Here is a 17283-nt window from a genome sequence, read left to right as displayed (position 1 = left end):
AGTGGTATAGTGGTAATTTCATTAGACTAGTAATTCACAGGCTTAGGCTGTGGGGACATAGGTTCAAATCCCACCATGGCAGGTGGTGGAATTTAAATTCAATTAATAAATCCTAAATATAAAAGCTAGTCTCAGAAATAGCAACTATGAAACTATCATTAATTCTTGTAAAGATCCATCTGGTACACTAATGTGGGAAACTCCATTCCCACAGGATTTTGATTAGCTCTTAACTGCATTTGGAAATGTTTAGTTCAAAGGCAATTAGGGATGGGCAACAAGCGCTGGCTTTGCCAGTGACACCCATATCCCATAAAAGAATTTTAAAAAGCTATTACAATATTTTCTTGGGGTGAAATAAGCCTCTGGGGGCAGCATGTAGATTCATCTTAAGTTCTCAAAATACCAGGACCTTCCATTGACCCCAGATATTGTGGTTGGATAGATGCCCCTCCATTGCCTGAAAATTATTGCCACTGTTTTCAGCAAATGAAAGTGATTGTTTCCTTTGGGAGAAACTGACAGTGTTGAATGTTAGGACAGGGATTCAGTAGGACCGTGTTGATATTTGCAATGAGGCCCTCGAATGTGCCAAAGGGTGCCTGAGGGGAAGGTTGCCAACTTTGAATATATTCTTGGATGTTTCATCAGATTATTTCCCGATTCCAAGTGACTGCACCCCCCCCCTCCCCCCAACCCCCGCAATTCTCCCATCTGACATGTCCATCTTCATGGAGCAACCCAACCCATGCCTGTTGGAAAGCAAACAGATTCTGTTACCCAATTAGATGGCTCATCACTGTCAGTAAAACAGATTTTTTCAATCCTAGCTCCCATGGTTTTATAAGCAATAAATGAATGAAAGTGCTTAAAGAAATAAACAACTTTTTTGGTAAAAGCAAAATACTGTGGGTGCTGGAAATCTGAAACAAAAACAAAAACTGCTGGAAAAACTCAGCAGGTCTGATAGCATCTGTGGAGAGAAAGACAGAGTTAATGTTTCGAGTCCATATGACTCTTCAGAATTTTTTTGGTGCCATTTTGATTTTTCTGTTGGGTTATGCACGTGGGTGTCCTGGAGGTTAATCTTTAACTCCTCGTGAGTCAGGACAGTGCTGGAGAAATGGCAGCACAAGTGAATCAATATTAATTGGGTATACCTTGGAGTATCCCCACAGAGTAACACCATATAGTAACACCATCCATTGCTAATGGCACCTCAATACCATATCTCCATGGACCATTTCCTGGTTTAGTTGATTCTCGCATGTTTTTGATGTTTACTCCAGCTGTTCTGTGAAATTTAATTAAATTTCCCCCCTCTGTAAAGTCAATTTGTATTTAATAATTTGTTGGCAGGGTAGATCTGTTACTTACATTGCTCAGGACATGACTGTCCTCTGTGAAGAAACTAATGTTTCTATTGGCGAATAAAGCAGTAACACCTTGCAATGCACTGTATAACTGGCAATGCACTGTCTCTTTCTTGGACTCGAACTCAAGTTCTGTCGAAGGGTCATGAGTACTCGAAACGTCAACTCTTTTATTCTCCGCCGATGCTGCCAGACCTGCTGAGTTTTTCCAGGTAATTCTGTTTTTGTAATGCACTGTACAACTGGTTGAGCCAGTCCAACTGAATGGTAATGAGATTACTTCATCCATTGCTAATGGCTAGTTTTCCCTTCATTGCAGTTAAATGCAAACTCACATGCAAAGCCAACAGAGCTGTATGTTTAGCAAAAGTCACCAAAGCTCCTTTTTCCCTTATTCCACCCAAACTCAATATTTCATATGGCAATCAGGATCAAAACCTTGATCAGGATTTAATATCATTTAGCTGCAAGTGTCCTGTAAATGCCTGACACTGTGCACGTGTGCCAAGGGTAAAATAGCGAGTAGAGGATCCAAAGAGAAAGCAAATAACAACCCTAATTCGATAATTGGCCAGGTCTCACAAAACATTATCGCAAAATATGTAAAGACAAAACAAACACAAGACTCCCAAAGGGACATGTGCCGCATGAGGCAAATCAGGCAAACTGTGTGGTAGAATGTGCCTTCAAGTAGTGAAACTGCAGATGGGAAGATTTTAAAAACTGCATAGCAGAGATTAAGATACAACTAGAAAACACACAAGATTGATCTCTATGCATGACAGGCCCAAATAACAATGCAATTATACTAGCACATTCAAGTTGATGTAAAGCAGTTTTGGTCTTAGATACCAATGCATAAGTAATAGTGTGACTTATAGTTTGGGTCCTGACCTGAATCGTGAGACTACTAAAGTACCATAATCAGGAGGGTACCTCATTCTGAATTGGGTTTGCATCAAGAGCAGCAAAATGCCAGCCTTTTGCAGAACACCTTGTTTAAAAGCATTCAAGTGGTTCATTGTGCCTTTTTGCCATTTTAAACATTTTTAATGTTAGTACAGACCTTTCAAGTTGCATTCAGCCACACAGGAAATGCAGTTTTGGGCATGAATTCAAATGTGCATGTAAAGAAAAATGAAAACAAAAGTCTTTTATAACACCTTTCAAGATCTCAGGACATCCCGAAGTATTTATCAAACACTGGAGTGCTTTTGAAGTTAGGTCACTGTTGTAATGTAGGAAATGCAGCAGCCAATTGTAGAAAGCAATGTCCCACAAACAGTAATATATTAATGACCAAACAATCTCTTTTTATGATGTTGGTTGAGGGATAACTATTGGCCAGAATACTGGGAGAACTCCCCTATTTTTCTTCAAAATAGTACCTTAGGATCATTTACATCCAATGGAGATGACAGACGGAGCCTTGGTTCTCATCTGAAATACTCTTCAACAAATCCTGCACATTATACTCTGCACGTACATGTCTAACACCAGTGGCTGAATCACAACTTTAGTTTAAGAGGATTGACTTTACATCACAAGAATTTTAAATTGCGTCCCAACATCTGAGTATTTACCGTGGGATTTTTGTGTTAGCAGCTTGATAACCATCCTCTCCTGATTCCACTGGACAAAAACTAGTCACGCAACTTTTGGTACTCAATCAGGGAGTGATAATGGCTTTATGTAAATCAGACGTGATTCAGAAATAACTTTCAGTTGTTTTCATTCTTGATTGAATAACAAAGACAACTCAGAGATAAAAGCAAAAAACTGCGGATGCTGGAAATCCAAAACAAAAATTAAAATACCTGGAAAAAGACAACTCAAAGCTACTCTTAATCTGGCTCTTGTAACTTCATAAATTTTCTCTCAAACAAGCTGTCCAGCGCTATTCTGATTGAGGCAAGACTGCATTCGTCTTGGACGACATCAACTAGATGTTTGCCACTTTGACCTGTGCATGCTGTGCCAATGGTATTATTTTAGTGTGTTAAATGACTAAATACACACAAACAAGCAAAGGAACGTACGAGTTAGGAACAGGAGTAGGCCACTTTCATGGCCCCTCAAGCCTGCTCCGCCATTCTATAAGATCCTGGCTGATCTGATTGGGGCCTTTTTATGTTTTTGGTTATCAGGTTTGCTTTATCTGGCGAATGCTAGCTGCCCCCTTGGTATTGACACATTAGTTGGTGTTTGAAACAATACAGGCAGAGAGACCAATTAACTGAACAAACACTGGTGGTTTACTGGAACTAAGAACAGAACACTAACACCATGCATGCTTCTTCAATCGCCTCCAGCTCTAGACTTACTGTTACCCAAGAAGCCTGCGCTCTGTACAGATTGGTCAATACAGTCACATGGTCAATTAACTACATTCTCTTAAAGGTACACAGCACTCCACTTTACCACAGGCCTCAACTCCACTTTCCTGCCTTTCAGGAGGGGAGAAAGGTTGGCCAAAAAAGAAAGATGAAAATTGCAAAAAGATTACATCAGACTGGTAAAGGAGCATATCCTGCATTAGCTGATTGGTTGTTATGAGGAAGTGATGTGATTGGATGATTAAATTTAAAATTCTAAGGCCCTGAAATTCACTTAGACATTCAAAAGCAGCATATATGAGCTTCTAAAATCTTGCTATCATCTCAGATTTATTTTTACGCTCTTAAACTACTATTGTAATGTTTCAGCTTCCATTAAACTTGAACTGATTAAATTACTGAGCTGAATCCAGTGCTCTTTAAACAGCACTTTGTCCTCTATTCTAACATAACCCACTTGTTGCAGCCATAATAACAGTAACATTTTTCCTCATTAATCATGGATGCGAAATGTCTGCCAGCTTTCTTCAAGCCAGCCATTATCAATATTTCCAGTAAGTTCTGGAGCTAACATTAGTTTTCTCCTGCAAAATTCAATATTCAGATTGGAATAGGTCCATTCTCCAGATAATTAACTCTACGACAATCCTAGCATTGAGCACCCCGTCTTCAGTTCAAAATGCAAAATGTAGGACTGCAGTTGCTTGGTATATTTATATATATTAAAGGCTCTACATAAATGCAAGTTATTATTATAATTAGTCTAGCCAGGACAGAAGCGGAGGGGTAAATGGATCCCAACAATATATAATTGGACATCATTAAATACAAGAATATGCATTTCACATTCTCAGGAATTTGATTTAAAGTCACTTTGGTAGTATTGCAATAGATTTTTTTAACTTAGATGCATAGGTTTTTGTTGGATAAGGCTAACAGAATATGGAGAAAAGACCATCTGGAGAAGACCATAGATGGAGTTGAGGTACAGTTTAGTCACGAGCAACTTGAAATTCAAACCCTGTTATAAGAGAGAAGACTGAGAGGGGTGGTGACAGGAGAGGTAAAAATGATGAAAGGTTTGGACAAATTGAATCCAAGAGCAAAACCGTCCAACCACATTAGTCGTGAGTATCGTGGCGGGTGTGAGCGATATGGTGAGATGGACAAAAATTGGTTTTACGCCACCAAAACCAGTTTGCGATCGTCTGCTCTGCCTGTCAATGGCAGGTTGCATTTCCTACCACTGCACATCGGGAACCTAATTTCAGTACTATAGCTTTTTTTATTCATTCAAGCAATGTGGGCTTTGCTGGCTAGACCAACATTATTGCCCATCCCTAATTGCCCTTGAGAAGGTGGTGGTGAGCTGCCTTCTTGAGCCACTGCAATCCATGCGGTGTAGATACACTAACAGTGCTTTAGGGAGGGAGTTCCAGGATTTTGACCCAGTGACAGTGAAGGAACAGCGATATATTTTCAAGTCAGGATGGTGAGTGGTTTGGAGGGGAAATTCCAGTTGGTGGTGTTCCCGCCTACCTGCTGACCTTGTCCTTTGAGATGGTAGTGGTCGTGGGTTTGGAAGGTGCTGTCGAAGGAGCCTTGGTGAGTTTCTGCAGTGCATCTTGTAGATGGTACATACTGCTGCTATTGTGCATCGGTGGTGGAGGAGGTGAATGGTTGTGGATGGGGTGCCAATCAAGCGGCTGCTTTGCCCTGCATGGTGTCAAGCTTCTTGAGTATTGTTGGAGCTGTACACATCCAGACAAGGGGACAGTATTCCATCACACCCCTGACTTGTGTTTTGTAAATTGTGGATAGGCTTGGGGAATCAAGAGGCGAGCTCCTCGTCACAGGTTGCCGAGCCTCTGTGGCTCTTGTGCCACAATATTTCTGTGGCTAATCCAGTTCAGTTCCTGGTTAATGGTAATCCCCAAGATGTGGGGGATTCAGCGATGATAATACCATTGATTGTCAAAGGGCGATGGTTAGACTCTCTCTTGTTGGAGATGGTCATTGCCTGGCACTTGTATGGCACAAATGTTACTTGTCACTTGTTAGCTCAAGCCTGGATATTGTCCAGGTCTTGCTGCATTTGGACATGGACTGCTTCAGTATCTGAGGAGTTGTGAATGGTGCTGAACATTGTGGAATCATCAGTGAACATCCCCACATCTGACCTTATGACGGAAGGAAGGTCATTGATGAAGCAGCTGAAGATGTTTGGGCCAAGGACATTACCCTGAAGAATTGCTGCAGTGTTGTCCTGGAGCTGAGATGACTGACCTCCAACAACCACAACCATCTTCCTTTATGCTAGGTATGACTCCAACCAACGGAATTTTCCCCCTGATTCCCATTGACTCCAGTTTTGCTAGGACTCCTTGATGCCACAATCAGTCAAATGCAGCTTTGATGCCAAGGACAGTCACTCTCACCTCACCTCTGGAGTTCAGCTCTTTTGTCCATGTTTGAACCAAGGCCGTAATGAGGGCAGGAGTTGAGTGGCCCTGGCGGAACCCAAATTGAGCATCAGTGAACAGGTTGTTGCTAAAGAAGTGACGCTTGATAGCACTGATGATGACCCCTTCTATCACTTTACTCATTATCGGCCCTGCTCACCGGAATCATCCTCCCATGTCAAATTTACCACCCACATCAGTGTGACTTCAGAACGGCATGATTCACAACTGCCTTTAAAAGGCGTGCATCTGGCAACCTGAGTTTCAAGGGTAACTTGGACATGAGTGCATACAAGCTTGTGCAGCACTCATGAACATCGTCCATAGGACGTGAAGGAAGAGGCACCGTGCATTTGGGAGGACACAGGCAAGTCACTTTTTCCCGGCCAACTTTCAGTGCGGTGCCAGGGCAAGGGCTGTAATGGGGGCGAGGCCGGTGGAGTCGGGGTGCAAGGCAGCACAGGCTGAAGGAAGTGCACAAGTGCATGCTGGCGTTAGGGAACAGGGTGGGTGGGAGGGGGGTTGTGAGCAGCCATGCACTTGGAAAAGCTTGCCAACAGTCCGCAGCTGAGACCGTTCAGCAGCAGCTCCGTTGATATGCTTGGAGTTGGGCCTCTGAAGCTTTTCTGCCCACTCAAGCAACACAATAACATGAAAGTGCTGCCAAATGCTCCAGAACATTTTACCCCCTCAGGCACAGACTTCAACTTAATGTGTGTTTTAGGGAGCAGCAGAGCAATTGGCCGACTGGGCAAGTTGTACAATCCCCTTGTTAAGGTGGCCATGGTGCAGTCACTGGTGGAGGTGCTCACAGTCCCTTGCAATGCGTTTACTAAGGTTTGGACTAGCATCCCCCATCGTTCAAGCTAACAGTGCAGCCTTGCAGTGCAGGTTAGGAGAATGCCTGCACCTGAGCTGAGAGCACATATAGTCCAGTGGCCAAAGCAGCCACCAATCAGTCAAGTGGAGTGGAGCGGTGTGGGTGGGGTTTTGGACAGCCATGAAGCACACGACACCCTGGCCATCTAAGTGGTGGCCAGCACTTTCCTGCTGACTTAACCAAGGGAAGTTCTTAGGACATGTATGCTAACCCAGGTATCACTCTCTCTTTGATCCTGCAGGAGGAGAGCACCAGGATCATGGAGCCTGTAGATTTAGCGGTATGCCTCATGACTTACAGGGAGCAGAACAAGAAGGCAGTGGTGGAGATGTCTGGCTCGGCAAAAGGAGGAACGCTTCTCTCAAGATGAAGGGGCGATAGGGCCTGCTGCACACGCAGCTGAAGATCCACAGCGAGCCGTCGCTCATAGGCGCTTTGCTAGGCCCAGAGTCTATAGAAGGCACTTGTCATTCCTGCGGTTGACTGGGAGCCACTGTCACTGAAGACTGCACATGTCAAGGGAACTGGTCAGTCACATATGCCAACTAAAGCAAGGTTTGGCACCACTGGGAAATGGAGGAAATCCACTGCCAGTGGCCGTGAAAGTTTTTACGCCAGTGACTCCTTCTAGGGCTCCACAGGTGACCTGTGCTGGATCTCGCAAGCATCCATGCATAAGTGTATTCAAGAGGATGCCATCTTTGTGAAGGCACAGGAATTTGTGCATTTCAACCAGAATTAGGAAAGCCAGGAAGCAAGAGTACTGCGATTTGCACAGGTCTCTGGTTTCCCACATTTGCAGGGTGCCATCGATTGCACTCATGTGGCACTTAGATCTCCGTGGCAACAAGCAGGCAACTACATCAACCGCAAGAGATTCCATTCACTGAATGTTCAGCTGGTGTGCGACAACCACAAATGAATCTACAAGTCTGCGTATGATTCACAGGAATTGTCCATGACTCCTACATCCTTAGCAGCTCTCAGATCCCTGACATCTTCCAGGATCCAGAGAAGCTGCCGTGTTGGCTCCTTGGGGACAAGGGCTACCCACAGAAGATGTGGCTGATGACATCTGTGCGGTGGCCTCAGACTGCAGCATAGATAGTATAATGAGGCTCATGCTGTAACCCAGACTTTGGTGGAACAAACGATATGCATTTTGAAAATGAGATTCTGCTGCCTAGACATGTCCAGTGGAGCACTACAATACAGTCCACTGAGGATGTCAGGCATCATCGTCGCTTGCTGCATGTAGCACAACCTGGCACTGCAACGGGGGGAGGACCTGGCTGAGGAGAAGATAGAGGAGCTGCACATCTCCTCTGATGAGGAGGACATCAAAGGGGATGACTGTGTTGAGGTCCTCGAGGACGAGGATGCTGGCCATGAGGCTATCGCTCTGACCAGCCGAGGCAGGCACACTCGGAAGGCCCTCATAGCTGCATGATTCATGGAGGATGATGACGAGATGCAGTGAAGACAGTCCTGACATCCTCACCTTGCATCTGTGAGGCTCCTGTGTGGCTAATGACAGCGCACATAACTACAGTGCCCAGGCTCATGTCATGGAGATGCAGCGGAGGCCTTAATAGTAACTAGATTCCAGGAGGATGATGATGATGTGCAGTGAGGAGGCTTCATAGATCTTCACATAGCTTCTGTGAATGTCTGACTCCTGTCTGGCTGAGGGCAGCTTGCTTGTACGATCAGGATCATATCATGGAGATGCAACTGTTAAATATTAAATGCACATGATCCTTTGTCAGACCTCAGCACCTGACCCCTTCAGGAGCACAGCATCACCGGTCGCAGATGCTGAAGAGATGGGGGCGCGGTCGGCCCCACCTTAAAGGTGCTGAGAGCACACAAAGAGAATGACGGAACTCTGTGATGTCTGTCCACAATATTCTGGCAACAATGACACGGTCCATCGAGATCCAGACATCAGTAATGTGTCATGTGAGTGTGAAGCTGGACTATCGCTTTGGTCTGAAGGCTGCACAAAGCACAGGGAAGAGGCCCTGGGCTGAGAACCAAGGTTTCACATTTGAGTGACATAAACATTGTTCATCAGAACATTGTGCCATAAACAAGGAGACATTCTTGGGAGTTTATTTACCATAGTAAACATTATGTACATGTGATTAACACCCGTGCCAAGGCTGTGCAACTATATTACTTCTTAACTTTCCTAATCCTGCCGCTACAACTTGGTGCTCCCCTGACATCCACAGTGGAGATGGAGGCAGCCTGATGACCTTGGCAGGTGTCCTCTGGAGGTCCGAGACCTAGAGGGCCCTGCCTTGCTTTGGGTGTCATTCTGTGGGCCAGCTGCACCCTCCTCAGCCTGTGGAGCTGGAGCTGCAAGGGGTCACAGGAAAAGGGGATTTGGATTGGCCAGACATTCCTGGAGTCACCTGGGTAGATGGCTCCAGGGTGTCGAGCTGCTGGTCCTCCTCCCTAGGGGTGCCCGACTGACTCCTTGAGGAGAAGGGGAAGCTGGAGTGAGATCAAGCTGCCCCATACCCCTCTCATGTTGACACTGCTGGAGGCCAACTGTGGCTTCAGTGATGGAGTACAGCAGTGCAGAAACAATGTCCTGGACCAAGGTCTCCATGGCGACCGCCATCCTGCCATTGCTGACCTCAATGCATTGGTATGCTGGCACAGTCACCTTGGACTGAAGGCAGACAGACACCTTCATCATCTCGTGCAATTTGAGTGCACCAGGCATTCCTTCCTGATGTTCCCGTGATTGGCTTTGCAGCTCCACCGACTGATTGAGGACCGAGTCCAGAGGCTCGTCACCTGACTCGGAGTCAGAAGATTCCTGGCTTGCAGCAGCCTTCAAGTGCCGGCGACCAAGCGTACCCTGCCTGTGCCTGCTGTGAAACAGATTGTGTGATGTGCTCACCAGATTGTGATCCTGAGGCTACTCTACATTTAGGTTCCACCAAGGTGTGCGTTGCTGAGCTGATGGAGGGTGGACCCTGACAGGTCTTCAATGATGCTGCCCTCAGGTCCTCATTTGAGGTTCACTCGGTGCTGGGGCTGGGATCACGGTTGCCTGGCGGTGGAGTCCCCAGATTTTAACATTTGGCACCTCCCTTTCAACAACACAATGTGGTTCACATTTTGATCTAATGAAACCGCCCAGGCTTACTGTCAGGCAGGTTCTAGCTAGGTCACATGACTCCTTTCATTTAACCTACATTTAAAGATACAGTTCCAAACCATGATAATCTTTTAAACCAAATGATATAATCCTGAAATATAGTAATCACATAAGCCTTACTCTTGTAACTACAGTTATTGGAAATGCACTAAGGGAATTTTGTGATCAGGTGGGCTAGATAAACCAAAGGATGTTTCCTGCCTGAAACTGTCCCTATGTCACAACGTGATGTAGGTGTGCACAACTGTCACCTAGCATAGAGCGACGTCCCAAAAACAGCAATTAGATAAAGGACTTGATAATCTGTTTTAGTGTTGTTGGTGAGGGATGAATGTTGGCCAGGATATCAAGGGAACTCTTTTACTTCTACTTGGAATAGTGCTATGTGACCTCTTTTGTCCACCTGAAATGGTAGGTGGGGGCTTATTTTAATGTCACATCCAAAATGATGGCCGTGCCAACAGTGTTGCGCTCTCTCAGCAGAGGTGTCAGACTGGATTATGTGCTCAAGTCTCTGAAGTGGGATTTGAACTCATGAACTTCTGGTACAAACATCAGAGTGCTACCCCAGAGCCAGATTTGACACCACAAGGTAGGAACACAGCTGCTAGTTTTTTTAGTTTCAGGAATCCCGAGTTATCCGCATGTGAATAACAATTCCTAACCTTGCTGCAGTGTGGATCACCTTGAGGCTATTGGTTAGTATTACATTCAAGTTTGCAGCCCTCATTGCAGAAAATACTGCATGCACAACATGCTCTGCATGCAAAGCATAAGTTACATTGGCATTATTCTTCTGCTTTTACATCTTTATCTTAAGCACTGTTTATATTTTGTGACCAGATGCTTTCTACACAAAGAGATCACCATTAGCAACCTATGTCTGCATTTACTGACTGAAGTACAGAAAAACAAATAAGGGCCGGAATGTTACGCCTCACAGGCGCCCAACCCGAACGGGCGTGAAGTAGCGTAGGATGACGTTGGGTGAGTATTCTTACGTTGTCCCGCACATGAGCAATCTTCCGGTCAGCAGGTGCGCACAGCCATGCACACCAACAATTAAAGGGCCACTTAAGACTGTTAAAAATGCAACTGATCCCAATTTTTTGTTGCCCGTGCGATTTCTTGCTCTTCACACGGGCAAAACGGGCAGGCGGGCAGCTCACTTTTAAGGCAACCTCATCCAAGGGCAGGATAAAAAGGGTCCACAGCATTGCCACTATGAGTAGCGAGGAGTTTAGGAGATAGTTTGCTGCTCGTAATTTATTTGATCTTGACAGCTTTATCTCTGTTCTGAGCTTCAGTCTTAGCATTTCTAAGCTTCATTTCAGGGCTCATTGGTGTCTCCAAGGCCCCCGGAGAATTTTGACTGTGTGGACCCTTCCAAGTATTAGGCAGCCTTCTGTTATCCTGGTAATGGGGATTGTGCTCCCTACTGGTGGCACCTTCTCTGAGGAGCAAGAGAGGGGCAGAAGGGAGAGGAGGGCAGGCGTCCCTATGTAGCTTCCAGGGGAGTGACCTGTGGGACCAGAGGTGCCGGCACAAGGGGGGCAGGGCCAGCAGGTAGTCCAAGGCAGAAGGGGCCACAGAAGACACCACTATCCTGCTGCCAGGGTTTACAAGCAGCGATGCAGCTACCTCAATGGTGCAATGCAGAAGGAGGCTCCACCTCTCTATTTATGACCTCCACTTGTCAGCTGATTGGACCTGAGATCACCTCCAACTGTATGGGTGGAAACCCCATGCCAGTGGCTTTGAAGGTCACAGTGGTAGTCAACTTCTATAACTCCGGCTCTTGCCGGGATCAGTGGGTGTCTGTGTGGAGTCTCCCAAACAGCTGTCCACAGTCACATCAAGCTGGTGATTGCTTCTCTGTTCAGGTGGGCAATGACATGTATTCATTTCCGAACGGACGATGCCAGCCAGGCTGAGCGAGCCAGAGGGTTTGCAGCGATTGCTGGGTTCCCCCGCATCCAGGGTGCAATCAAATGCACACATGTGGCCATCAAGGCACCGGTAGGACAGCCAGGTGCCTTTGTCAACAGGAAGGGCTTCCACTCCATGAACATCCGGATAGATAGACACAGATTCTGCCAGTCTGTGCAAGATATCCTGGCAGCTCCCTTGACGCTTACATCCTTAGAAACTCATAGGTGTCAAGGCTGTTCACTGCTCCAGCTCAAATGGATGGATGGCTGCTGGGCGACAAGGGCTATCCGTTGAAAAGGTAGCTAATGACACCTCTCCGCCACCCAAGAAGAGGTGGAGTAGCGTTATATTAGGAGTCATATCTCCACAAGGGCCAATAGGTCTCCCGAAGATGCACTTCTGATGCTTGGACTGTTCAGGTGGAGCACTAAAATACCCTCCAGAACAGGTATCACTGACAGTGTTTGCATGCTGCGCTCTCCACAATCCGGCTCTGACAAGGAGGTACCCACTGGAGGAATAGGATCTTGGGGTAGCTCCACAGGCCACAGAGGATGAATCCAGTGGTGAGTCAAAAGAGGAGCATGGTGAGGAGCATTGTGAGGATGTGGAGGCAGACCTCTGGATCCTTCAGGGAGGCAGGGACACCAGAGATGACTTGATCCAGCGCTCCTTCAGCTGGGCTGCCAAAGATCTGCTTCCACCTCATACCCGGGGTGCAGCCTCCATCCAGGATTCTGAAATGACCTTTTCCTTTGAACCCAAAGTTCACTCAATGCCTGTGCAATAAAGTTTAGAGCCACTCACATCCAGCATAACATGCTGGTGTGCCCTGCACCTACAAAACAAGTGAAGCATACTCAGGCCATTAAGACAAAAGCAAACTAATATCAGGTTGGCACTCACATCAGATGAACATAACTATAAATGGTGATAATGGTCACACCAGTAAACATAGTAACGAAACATGGCAGAAGGGAAGATCACCCGTGACCAATCCCTCATGTGCTAATGTGGCTTAAACTTACATTTGCAAGTTCTATGCCTTGTTGCCCACCCACCTCACCCCTGCCCCCACCAACTGACTGGAAGCGACATTGGAGGCAGCCTGTTGACTTTGCTGTCCTGTTGGCCTTGATGACCTTGGCACTTGTCCTCTGGCCCATGGAGCCTGTGCTGACCCTGCCTGGGATGCATCTCCCCAGTCATCGCACTCATCAGATGTCATAGTCACTGGCAGAGGGGCAGAGGAGCTGATTCTGATTCCTGGATTCTGATTCTGTCCCTGGAGCTGCCTCTCCATGAGAGTCACCACTCTCTAAAGGGAGGAGGCAGTGTGCTCGGCCATGAGGGTCAACGCCGTGCTCAAGCTCCGCGTGGACTCCTTCACAACAGACGGCATGGCACGCATACCCCCATGGATCTCCACCACATCCTCCCACACAGCCTGCTGGACATCCAGCATCTGCCGCCTAATAGATGACTCCAGAGGCTCATCATCTGCCTTTGATTCAATATCATCCTGATCCCCACCAATCCTCCAACTGCCGGTGCACTGGGCACTTTCTACCTCCGCCTGCTCCTCAAGCAAATGTGAAGTACCCTCACCACAGTGCACCGACATTCTAGTCGATGATCTAATGCCCACCAGCTGGTATCTGCGCTGGTGCCTGATTCGGAGAGGGGATGTGATGCAGGTATTTCTAAAGACCAGTGGTCCTCTGGTGTCAAAGGTAGCTTTTCAGGGTCCAGCATTCGAGGGTGAGCTGGTGATTTTAGGGGAGAACAAGGGCATGTCATTAGTTTAAGTTATCACACTGTCACTGTGCATACCAGGTGCCCTCCTGAGACAATGGAAATCTGCATCATGGTGCCATTAATGATGAGACTACACAAGGGTATTTGCACAATCCAGCACTCTCACCTCTGGGCACTGCAGTCTTACCTTTATCAGAGACCCCTGCCTGTCCACGATCGACTGACCGAGGTGGGCGGTGGCACTCCAGCTTCAAGGGACCCATCACGTACCTCATCAGAATGAGGAGGCTTGGGGGCCCTCCACCTGTCTTAAATCTTTCATTGGTGTTATGGCTTTTCTTCTCCTAATGACAGAGGATCATTGATTTATCTACTCTCTACATGTAGTGCCATTATAGCCTGGAAAACCACCCCACCACCACACCCCCACCCTGGGACACCTTACAGGGCACACCTGGGTCATGGCTTTTGACCTGCAAGGCACTCAGGCCAAGCAGCCCAGACTTACCCACTTGGCTGGCTCCAGTGTCAGTTATAGTTGGCACTCAGACTCTGACACCCCTGAGCTCCACAGTGGACGGCCAGCCTGTTATGGCACAGCAGATGGTAATTGCTGAGCTGCTCAAATCCCAGAGGGAAACTTGAAACAGTTGCCACAACTATGTTGCAATTTATATTTTTATATTGAGATGTGTGCCTTGAAATCAGTAGTAATAAATCCACTGAGTCTTAGAGGTTTTTTAACAAAACTAAATTAAACATTTATTAATAAAAGAAAAGATTTTAAGCTCAGACATAGGTCTATAAATTACTATTATAATAATTCCTAAATCCCCTAATTAACCTGACTCCAAGTTATACCTCTGTTAAGGCAACAGTAAAAACAAATAAATTTCAACAGACCCAGGCAAAGCACATAATACCCTGGACAGTGATGTTCACGGTGAGTTTTCTTAGCTTTGGTTCCTATAGAAAGCAACTTATTGCATAGAGGCTGGAGGATTTTCAAACGAGTGTTAAATCTTGGAATTCCTTCTCCCTTACACATAACCTCATCTCTTTTATACATGTTTCCCCCTTTTTAATGTAATTCCATAGTTCCAATACGTCTTTGCAACTTTACTTTTCTCATAATATAAATCTTTCATAGTACTCATAGTAACCTTTGGGAAAAATATACACACTGTTTGGCTTAGCCACTTATGGCTAGGTGTAACATCCTACCCATCTCTTTGAAATTCAAACTAACATAGTTTATCTAAAAATGCAAATGTTCCTCACACCTCACATTCTAAAACTTCAGCCATGTTTACATATTTAGCATTTCAAACCTAACTTCCCTTTTGATAACTCAAAAGCTTCAGACCAGCTGCCTCCAATTCAATTAAATCCCCCCACACACACAGAAACTAATCCAACCCCCCCCCAACTATTAACCTACCTTTACAATAAATCACAATAATATTATGAAAATGATTATATTTTCATGACACAGCCCTTAACACTTCTTCACACTGAAATGTGCCAACTCGGTACTCACCCTTGCTGAGCACAGCAGATCATTGAATCTTTTGCGACACTGGACTCACGTACACCACACAACATCGTGGCTGCTGACCTCAGCTGCCATCTCCTCCCAGGCTTTTTTGGGCAGGTGCTTGGCTTCCTCCTGCCATCACTGGGTACTAGAGTGTCCTGCCTGACATGGACCTCTTCCACAAGGACAGCGAGGTACTCGTCTGAGAAACTGAGGGTTGAGTGCCCGCCTGACTTGCCTCCCTGCCTGATGTTTCCAGCCGCTGGTGAGGCCATTGTTCGAGCGAAATGGTCTCCTGGGCAGACTCCAAAGATTCTCCCCTGGCAGCCTTCAGGGAACTGCCTCTGCTGGTTTTAAAGTGCCCACGGGGTCGCCATTAGACCCGGCACCCGACAGGCTCCTGTCCCTTCCCGACCATTGAGAGGCCGCGTTTTGTGCTGGGTGGAACTTAATTGGCCACCCAGTGTGAAATCACATATGTAACACGACCGCAGCCGGGAACGGACCCACATCCATTTCCTCTCACACTGACTGGGCGAACACGCCAAGCATGAAATTAAGGCCAAGGATGCAGAATATTTGTGTAGCAGGGCATAAATGCTTAATTTTATCCATATCTTACCTATTAGGGTTATAAACCCGTGGGACAATGCATCTCTGGAATGTAGAAATTTAATATAAAATCACCTTAGTAATAGTGCAATAGATTTTTTTAACTTATAGAACCATAGAAAAGTTACAGCACAGAAGGAGACCATTTGGCCCATCCTGTCCATGTCAGCCCGAGGACCCAGGTGCCCTTATAGGGATAGATTCTTGTTGGAAATGGCTATCCAGTCTGAGGTACAGATCAGCCATGAGTGACTTTGAATAGTGGAAATGGCTCAAGAGAATGAATGGCTGACTCCTGTTCCTATATTCCTGGAACATCCTTATTACTATTTGTAACTGTAGAGAAGCTCAGACAGGAAAGACACATATTTATATCAGGTTTGAAATATTCATCAGGCTCTGCTAAAATCCACATCATGTTGACAAATAAAACATTTATCAGTGGCTGTAAGGCATAGTGAAGCAACAAAATTGGTACAAATCGGACATCTCTGTGTCCCACTACTTCATTAAATTCTGTCAGGGTGCTCAAATCAGGGATTCACTACATAGTGTACTCAGGTTTCTTCAGTAACATTGCTGCCTTGCAGTCAAATGTACAAAAATGTCAGCACAAACTGTTCTCCCAGCCTAAACACAAGTTTAAAAAAAACCCTCTGTGTTTCTTCTACACAAACACAGCAACAGGAGCAGCAGCATGTTCCAAGGACTGTCTATGGTCTTGTTTCCCTGAGGTACCCATCCAGCAGTGACTTGTATGGGCAATTGACTTGTTAGGAGAGCGTTTATGCAGCCTGCACTCACTTGTTGACTGCATTCCTTCCTCATCAACCTCTGGTTTGTTATTTTTCATGAAGGCATGTTGCTGCTGGACACAGCCATATTGCTACATGTTTATCATGCATGCCATCCTTTCTTATATCATTACAACTACAAATCACCCCACCACCAAGCTGGAAATAAATCTGCAAATAAAACAAGCGTCTGCTCTGTGATTGAAATGGAGTTGAAGTTTGGCTCATGGTTGGGGAGCTAATTTAGATTATTGGCTGAATTTTATGTGCCTCCCTACCACCCATCTCCCCTGCCTTCCAAACCATCAGCAGAGGAGCATAAAATCCAGCTCTATGCCTTTTCACTTAAACAATGGAATATATAAACTTCTATAGATGTTTCTTTACTCTTTTACACACACAGATAATTGGTGAGATTGGG

This window comes from Carcharodon carcharias, chromosome 19, assembly GCF_017639515.1.
Source record: "Carcharodon carcharias isolate sCarCar2 chromosome 19, sCarCar2.pri, whole genome shotgun sequence".
Classification (NCBI taxonomy): domain Eukaryota; kingdom Metazoa; phylum Chordata; class Chondrichthyes; order Lamniformes; family Lamnidae; genus Carcharodon; species Carcharodon carcharias.
The sequence above is the reverse complement of the archived record's forward strand: the minus strand, read 5'-3'. Positions refer to the sequence as shown.